The sequence below is a fragment of the Osmerus mordax genome, chromosome 26 (genome assembly GCF_038355195.1).
Source record: "Osmerus mordax isolate fOsmMor3 chromosome 26, fOsmMor3.pri, whole genome shotgun sequence".
Classification (NCBI taxonomy): domain Eukaryota; kingdom Metazoa; phylum Chordata; class Actinopteri; order Osmeriformes; family Osmeridae; genus Osmerus; species Osmerus mordax.
Genome location: NC_090075.1, coordinates 4,493,348 through 4,502,504, shown reverse-complemented (window position 1 = coordinate 4,502,504; position 9,157 = coordinate 4,493,348).

Genomic DNA, 9,157 nt, shown 5'->3' with positions numbered 1-9,157 from the left:
GGGGGGAGGAGGAAACGACAGAAAAGGGATTGGATGGAGGATGTGGGAGCCACTCGTGCTAGCTACCCAGGTGTTGCCGACAGGGGCACACTCTTGGTCTTAGCGGGTGTTTAAAAGCAGGGTTTGTTCCCGCCTGTGTTTCATCGTTTTTGTGGAGTCCTCTTAGTAGGAACAAACTATCTAAACCGTATTCTCTAATAGACCTATCCATCAAGTCCTTTAGCAAATAACATTTACTTGTACATTTTACTGCCTCCATTTCACTGAATCATCAGTTGCTAGGGCGGTGGAATTTGAGCGAGCAAGCCGGTTGCCCGAATAGTCGTTAGTTTAAATGGATTGCTTGTATGCAAGGCTGATCTTACCCTTTTGCATCTGTGCAATATCAGAGTCGATGGGCAAACCGAGGCCCATTAATAACCATCAGACAGCGCTGATGCATAGTGTTTGGTCTTTAAGGTCACGTCTCACTGTACGGTCACTGGGAGAGAACGCTCCCTATGTCTGGAGAACTGACTGACCCAGCACTTCACGTGGAGATCGGATTTCAAAGCTAGTCCTTACATCTCAACCACATCGATACCGTTTGTCCAGCGTGTTCACAAACCTTCACTGGATTATGTGCTTTAGTGACCTCCACTTCGGTCTGGACAGTACGCGTCTGGTTCTCTGGGTTTAAAATTATACCATTTCCCTTTGTATCACATTCCAAGATCATGACATTCTCTACTGTTTGTTTTCTAATATCCAAAAAAGGTTTGGTGGGTAAAAAAAAACAATGTACATACAGTCTAAAACTAGAATACATTTCAGATTTTGTTTCAGAAAATAGATCAACATTAGTACCGCTATAGTAATTTAGTCACATAGATGCTGATGATCAATAAGCCCCGCGTAGATGTAAGGTGGTATTTAGTGAGCTAGTAGTCTAGTAGTAGGCTGCTCCCTGTTTGTTTAGTTTATCTGGCAAGCGAAAGAGTGAGTCGTCCATTGTCCACAGTAGCACAAAGCACCGCTTGCAGGCTTTCAGCACCTTGGACAGCGTCAGCACCTTGGCCAGCGTCAGCACCTTGGACAGCTGCCTTGAAAATCTCTGGACCGCACAGCTCTCTCCAGTTCCAATAAAGAGGAGGTCTAAGAGCCACTCCAGTGTTGGCGGAGTCTTTATTTCGAAAGTGACGAGATTAGAGGCAGACGTAATTGGCGGCAAATCAATTATAATAGCTTAATTGTCTGTATTTGAACCTTGTGTCAGTAATATTGAAGACCTAAAGAAAGCTTAGTATTGTCAAACGACAGGGATATTCAGTGTTGTCTTTTGCTGAGACACTTCACCCCATGAAGCGAAACAATACCTGTAGCATAAAACGTTGCCGCTTGGGCAGCGCCTCCAAGTTAACTCCTCCTTTCGCATAAAGCAACTTGCAACATAACTTGTTGGCTTGGTTAAGCTACTTATTTCTCCTGGATTGTATTATTAAGGTTTACAAACAACGCTAAAACGGGAGAATCTACTGAAAGAAGATTCTGTCTAACAGCAGAACACAATGGAGTATTTCCTGACATGCATCTAGGTAACCGTGGCTTTTGGGGTACTCTTTGACCTCTGTCGAACACGATCCCTCAGCAGGACCGTTACGTTACGTTCTTTCAGGGAAATCGGCGGCGCGCTGAGCTTCTCACTAGATCGATGTGAACCATGCACCGCATTCCCCATAGCCTACAAGTGCTCTCGACTCTTTTGTCCCGATAATGCTGTAACAATCAGCTGTCCGTATCGCTGTTCAACTCGAGAGGAATACTGCAAGTTGACGAAACGAACAATGTGACCGCCCAGACGAGTGAGTAGCCTTTCCTTTATTTCTGTAGACATAGACCAGTGTCAACGACGTGTAACATCAGTCTAGCTCGTTTCATATACATTTGATGAGAACATGATAAATTCGTGAGATTAGGCAAGCCATGAGAAAAATTCACTTGTTTTGAGTAGGTTCATTTATGCACGTGTCATTCTCTCTCTTTGACGTGTTCTACACTGCCAGGGAATATATACTGTGGTTTTAGTTAATGCTGCAGCGTTGAGGAAAAAAAATGTCAGTTGAAATGTGTCAGGACCTGAACTGTAACGTTGGTCTCCAAGGGCTGTTTTCTGCAGTTATTTTCCTTTCGCGTGTATCGGCTGTGGTTAATGGACCTTGAGACGCATTAAATTAAGTGGATGTAGAATAGCTGACAATGACCTAAACTCGAATGCCCCCTCATTGTCTTTCACACCTCGCTTATTTTGTTACACTGTGGCTGGGGAATATCCTGCCCATAGCTGGTGCGGAGCTTATACTGTAGTTACTGTCCTTAAATAATAAATAACAATCACAATGTTATTTCCATCAGTTAGTCACTTACTCGTTCACTCACACACACACACACACACATAATGATGTTTCATTTCCAGATGTTAAACTCACTCACCCATGTCCACCGAAGGGGCTTAATACTACAGGGGGATGCTCAATACACTAGAAAATGCCTCCCCATTTCTTCCCTCTCTCTATATCTCTTCATCTTGCCTCAGTTCTTCCACCTCTTGGCTGGGTGATGCAATCAGTCCTGATTTCCCATGAGTGCTCAGTGTTGTCCATGCCAGGCTAACAGGATATGGGTATCAGTAGGCTACAGCCACAATGGGGGATTATTCCATGTGATACTGGATGTAGCGTTAACCAGGAGCCACTGATGGAGGCTAATATTGAGCTAGCCTTAGTTACTTCTTTCAGGTAGTAGGAGGGAGCTGGAAGCACACACCACCCATTACACACACACCACCCATTACACACACACCACCCCACTACACACACCACCCATTACACACACACCACCCCACTACACACACCACCCCCACCACACACACACACCACCAACTACACACACACCACCCATTACACACACACACCACCCACTACACACACTCCAGCCACTACACACACACACACCACCCATTACAAACATCACCCCCACCACACACACACCACACACACACCACCCCACTACACACACACCACCGCACTACACACACACCACCCACCACACACACACACCACCCCACTACACACACACACCACCCACCACACACACACACCACCCCACCACACTCTCTCATACTTACATACTTGCTACTTGGTCTTACTGAGAACTGTCCCACTGAGGTCATCTAGTAATAACTACTATTATTGCTGGGAGGGCCTGACTTCATGATGGTATACCTTACTGTAGGAGAAATATAATAGTAGTTGGTAGTTAATTTGTAGTAAGTATGGATAATGTCAGGGTTTGACAATCCATGTTTCATAACAAACTTCAATCTGTGGTTTTGGAATGTAAAGTGTTATAAAAGTTTAAAGTTGATGCCATAAGTTTTTATGGCATCAAGGAGCCATCATTCACATGTGATGTTCTGAGTTAATGAAGAATTCACCTTCATGTTGTAAGTGAAGTGACTTTTTGAATCGAGTCAAAGAATTGTCCTGTTCGGCCATCCTTACTTCTAATGCAGGTGCTGTATGTTGTCGGCCTGTACACTTTCTTAATTATATTTATAGGCTCTTTACTCCTTGATGCTGTTGTAAAAAGTATGCATGTTGACTCCCAAAGGCAATCTCTAGGCAAGGCATGCTCTGTGTTCTCCTGTATAGTAGGTCAAGTCAGTGCAACCTGCACTGTACATACAGAAACATGGGTCTGTTTGGTCTGAGAACATCCTAACATGACTACTCCTCGCAGGCACAAGCCCAGTATACTGTACTTGCATATAACTAAAACTGACCCTGAGATGGGAGAAGCATTGCAGGGCTGAGTGGTAAATTATTCAACAAGCTATTTTTTTTTGTAATGGTTGCTGTGTTTGTGTTTGAGGCAGCTCCATCAAAATATGAAAGGTGAATGAGAGGATTGCGATAAATGAGGAGATGAGAGGATTTTGGAGACCCAAGGTTCTCCAATCAGAGTTCCCAATCCAGTTAATTGTATAAGACAAATCATTTCTGTTATCTAGTTATTTGGACTACTTGACGAACAGTGAGTGGAAACATAAATACAGTATAATTGGAACAAGAAGCCATCTTCAGCTGTTGAAAATAATCCCTGATAGGATGTTTGTTTTGAAAGTGGTATTACATTTACTTAACTGTAGGGATTGGGATGTCAGCTTGGATGATTGTTCAGGCATTTAGCATATTTAGTGCTTGCTTGATTGAATAGACTTTTGTGGTGGTAGTGCTTCATGTGGGCTCGGGTATGTCGAGGAAGTGGCAGAGAAAGGCTCCATCCATATGTTGGTCTTGGTTCTAAAACGTTTTTCATGGGTTATCTCACAAAGGAACAGCATTCACATCTTTTGAAGACCTAATGCCTAATCAGTAGGTGGGTGTAACAAATAGGTGTGTAGAAGGATGTGTAGGATCTCTTTGCATGTCTATCTTTACTGAGTTTCCCAGTGGTTTCGGAGTTGTTGAATGCATCATAGGCTCAACCAGGCGTTCTGAGCCGATGTCATGCTGTGTGTGAAGGGGTCAGAGCGTTGAAACGTTGCCAAGGCGACGCTTGTCAGCCCAGTGTATCTGCCAAGGTATATCCTTGGCACTGCGCCTCCCAGAACCTCCCAGAACCTCGGTCTTGGGACAGTAGCAGCCAGCATTGAGATGATTTGTATTCTGCTAATTAAGGGTTTTTCCAAACCAATCCTTTATATCCCCCTGCGGTTTCATCATTTAGATTCTGCTCTAGAGTGGCTGTTTTTTTAAGCTAATTATTAAACTCCTGATTGGTTGTGTGAATGCATACTTAAACACACTTTGCAGGGCATGATTCACTTACTGAAAGGCTGTACTGCTGACCAACACTTTGCTGTGGACACACAACACCGTCAGACAGATAACTGTAGGTCGTGGTGCTGTAAAACGAACGACAACGCTCGGTGGTTGGACACGAGACGAATCTCAGCACTGCTTTGTCCTAGAGGCGGTCCCCATCTCGTGAAGTTAAGCCCAGAGGCCTTCTCCTGGGAGCTGTTGATGTAAACAAAGCTGAAACGCGTCCCGCTCCGAGGCGCCGCTGAATAAGCTGCTCGCAGCTCTGCCCCAGCGCCTGAGCACGACATCTGAGTCTGACCGTCTGTCCGCCTGCCCGCCCGGCCGTCTGTCCTTGGAGTGAGACACGCGGGAGAGGCAGCGGGGAGGAGGAGGGGGAGGAGGAGGAGGGGGAGGAGGAGGAGGAGGAGGGGGAGGAGGAGGGGGGGGAGGAGGAGGAGGAGGAGGAGGAGGGGGGGGAGGAGGGGGGGGAGGAGGAGGAGGAGGGGGGGGAGGAGGGGGGGGAGGGGGAGGAGGAGGGGGAGGAGGAGGAGGCAGCGGGGAGGAGGAGGGGGGAGGAGGGGGGAGGGGGAGGGGGAGGGGGAGGAGGAGGAGGGGGAGGAGGAGGAGGAGAGGGGTGCGAGTCCAGCTGAGCTACTTGCATACAGATCTGCAGAGAAGCGCTGTGAGATCAACGCTTCAACATGTGGTGCTTTGTGCCGCACCATCACCGCGCAGCTGTAACAGTAGCGCGTTGACTCTGCACCACTGCTGAGGAATAGAAGTGCAGGACAATAGAAGTATATAGCATAGTAGATCATAGTAGAGTATCATTAGAAAATAGAGGAAAGATGTGTTGGGCAGCAAGTTTGAATTCCCTGGAAGAATACCGAAGCGTGGGAGTCTGAATGATGTTCTAGAGTCAGGTGGCTGAGCGGTTAGGGAATCGGGCTAGTAATATGAAGGTTGCCAGTTGGATTCCTGGCCGTGCCAAATGACGTTGTGTCCTTGGGCAAGGCACTTCATCCTACTTGCCCGGGGGAATGTCCCTGTACTTACTGTAAGTCGCTCTGGATAAGAGCGTCTGCTAAATGACTAAATGTAAATGTAGAGAATGGGACCTTGTTCCGGAACATAAGCTTATCCAAGAGTAGAGCACCGATGATGCTTCTGCAGTTTTCTGTTGACTACCCTTCCTGGCAGAGACTGTAAATTGGCTGAGGGGATTGGAGGACCATCTCTACTTCATAAGACCAATCCATACTGTAGTACTCTGTCGTCATTATTGATCCATGGCTTTCACGAGGGGGAAAAAAAAGGATTGCTTTTTACATTCTACGTCTAAATCAAGCAGTTAAACAAAGAATACTCAATATTGTCTATTTGTGTCTATTGACCCTTGAGCCATTAGGCTGTGTGCAGTGTGCTATATCCCTGACCTCTGTAATCCACTGGAAGGTCAGCTTGCTCTTCACCCATGTGTGTCTGTCAGGGCTGTCAGTGCTGGTCATGGATGTTACATCCATTGTTGTTCCCTGCTCCAAACCAATACTGCCATTATTTAACATATTGATTATAGAAAACTTGCAGGGGGAAAAGGGTTCCTGAAAGGGTTGAACCTGAACTTCCTGTTTGGGGAGCTCAGGAGGACCCATGTCCCGGAGTCAGGTGGCTGAGCGGTTAGGGAATCGGTCTAGTAATCTGAAGGTTGCCGATTCGATTCTTGGCTTTGCGAAATGGAGTCAGGTGGCTGAGCGGTTAGTGAGTCGGGCTAGTAATCTGAAGGTTACCGGTTCGATTCCCGGCTCTGCAAAATGATGTTGTGTCCTTGGGCAAGGCACTTCACCCTACTTGCCCCGTGGGGAATGTCCCTGTACTTACTGTAAGTCGCTCTGGATAAGAGCGTCTGCTAAATGACTAAATGTAAATGTCAGTTCACAGACAGAACCAGCCCAACCCGATCCTAAATGCTTTAGTCAAACAGGTTCCTGTCTTTAAGTTAGGGTTAGTCAAGTCTTTGTTTGTGACAGTCACAAAACACATTTCTTTATTCGCTTCTCATACGATTAGTCTGCTATTACCGTAGCAGAAGGAAACCTGCTGTTAGTCTTGGTGTCCTTCTCTAAAGAGTCCACCCTTGAAGCTCTCAGCCTCCTCTTCTCTCTCGAGCCTTGTTCCTTCACCCAGTCACACACGCGCTACGCGTCACGCCAAGAAGATAGACCGAGAAGATGTGCAGAGAGGGAAAGCCTACTGGAGCTTCTGATAAGAGAATTACACAAATTGCATTAACTCTGTGACCATGAATCCCAGTTTTTTGTGTTTTTTTTGTGAGGGGTGAGTAGGGTGGGGCGGAGGGGTGGTGGTGGTGGTGGTGGTGGGGGGGTGGGGGGGGAATGGGGGGTGAGGATAACGAGCCTGTGTGTTTCGTGCGCGGGGGAGGATTGTGGGGGTTTCCACATGATGTGCTCTGTGCCCTCTGAGATGTTGGAGGGGACGCCGCTGGAGTGCGTGGCTTCCAGCTCGGGTCTGACAAATGAAGCTGTGGAAGATGAGGGCTCCGCCCCTCAGCTGTTTGAAAGGGATGTTGATGCTGCAGAGAAATGGAACGGGGCTTGATTATCTAGTCGATCAAAATGCATTGAGCTGTCGCTGTCTGTTAGGCCCTCTGGACTGTGCGTTGCAGCGCGGGGTCTTGAAATCAAGATTGGTTTCCTCGTGTTGTTTGTTTTGTCATCCCTCCTTAGTTGGGAAAAGCAACAAAGTGAGTTAGACGGAGACATGAAAAGAGAGGGGGATAGAGGAGGGGTGAGAGAGAAAGGTTGACATGGGAGGAGAACGAGCCAAAAACAGGGATCCCCAAATACAGAAGAAGCGGTTGAAAAAGAAAGAAGAGAAGGGGACAGCAACAGGAAGGGAGGTGAAGAAAGTGACAGAGATAAAGAGCGACAAACAGAGAGAGAGAAATAGAGATAGATACAGAGAAGGATAGATAGACAGAGAGAGAAAGAAAGAGAGAGAGAGCCCTAACCCTGACCCACTGCCGTGTTGGATGTGCGGCAGGCGCGAGTCTGTTGGGAAGTCGACTACACCGTGCTCATCACACCCATGTCCAGCATACTGATTAGCCTCACGCCGAACGCGCTGTTCATTTAATATACGTGATGACCAGTAAAACCCCAGCACTGATGCACCACGTGGCCCAATCAATGCGTTCTCGCAAGGGGTTCATAGAGGGAGATGCACAGGGAGGCAACTGCTTGGTGCTGCGGTTGGGAAGCGCCAATCAATGTCTTGTAAAAATCCTCACCACGGATGAGGGGCTCATTCTGGTGAACAGAGCGATGGCCATGCAGCTGGGGTGAATCCGTAGAGAGGGAGAGAGGGCTTTCTCAGGCGGATTTATTCAAACTCAAAAGTGGATCGCAGGTAATATGCCGTTTCATCCATACTTGGAATATGTGTTAATGACAACCGAGGTCAAACCATGGACGATTTAGTGTGTCTGTCTGGATGGGCTTCCAATGAAGCCCAGGACCAGACAAGCTGTCTGATGCAGTGCACAGAGTATAGCTGCTTTGAATAGTCTTTAAATATACATGTGTGTGTGTGTGTGCATGTAAAGCCACTTTTTAAAGAACTATAGACCCAAAATGTTGAAGTAAGGCTCAATGTTTTTGTCCTGGTCTGGTCACATGACCTCTTTTCCGTGTCTCAGCTGGATGCCACAGTTGACAGAGAACACGTGCCTTCACAGCAGCCACATTGTGGAGGCTGTGGCACTCAGTTACTGTGTGTCTTATCAGTGTTTGGGCTCTTCAGGCAGTGTGAAGGGATTGAAGGCAGTGAAGGGCCCGGCTATTGTTCCTCTAATCTGGGCCCAGAGGTGGTGTGTGAGAATGGCTGATCAAGCTCTCTCCCTTGCCCCCCCCCCCCCCTTTCTCTCTCTCTCTCTCTCTCTCTCTCTCTCTCTCTCCTCTCTCTCTCTCTCTCTCTCTCTCTCTCTCTCTCTCTCTCTCTTTCCCTCTCTCTCTCTCTCTCTCTCTCTCTCTCTCTCTCTCTCTTTCCCTCTCTCTCTCTCTCTCTCTCTCTCTCTTTCCCTCTATCTGTCCTTCTCTCTCTCTCTCTCTCTCTCTCTCTCTCTCACACTCGCTCTCTCTCTCTCTCTCTCTCTCTCTCTCTCTCTCTCTCTCTCTCTGATGATCCTAGATGTGTGTGTAAATGTGCGTGTGTGAGAGTGTGAAATACCAAACGTTGCCCTAAAGTCCCACAATACAATCCAGAGCTGACACTTGCTTGGTCTGCCCACTGCTCGC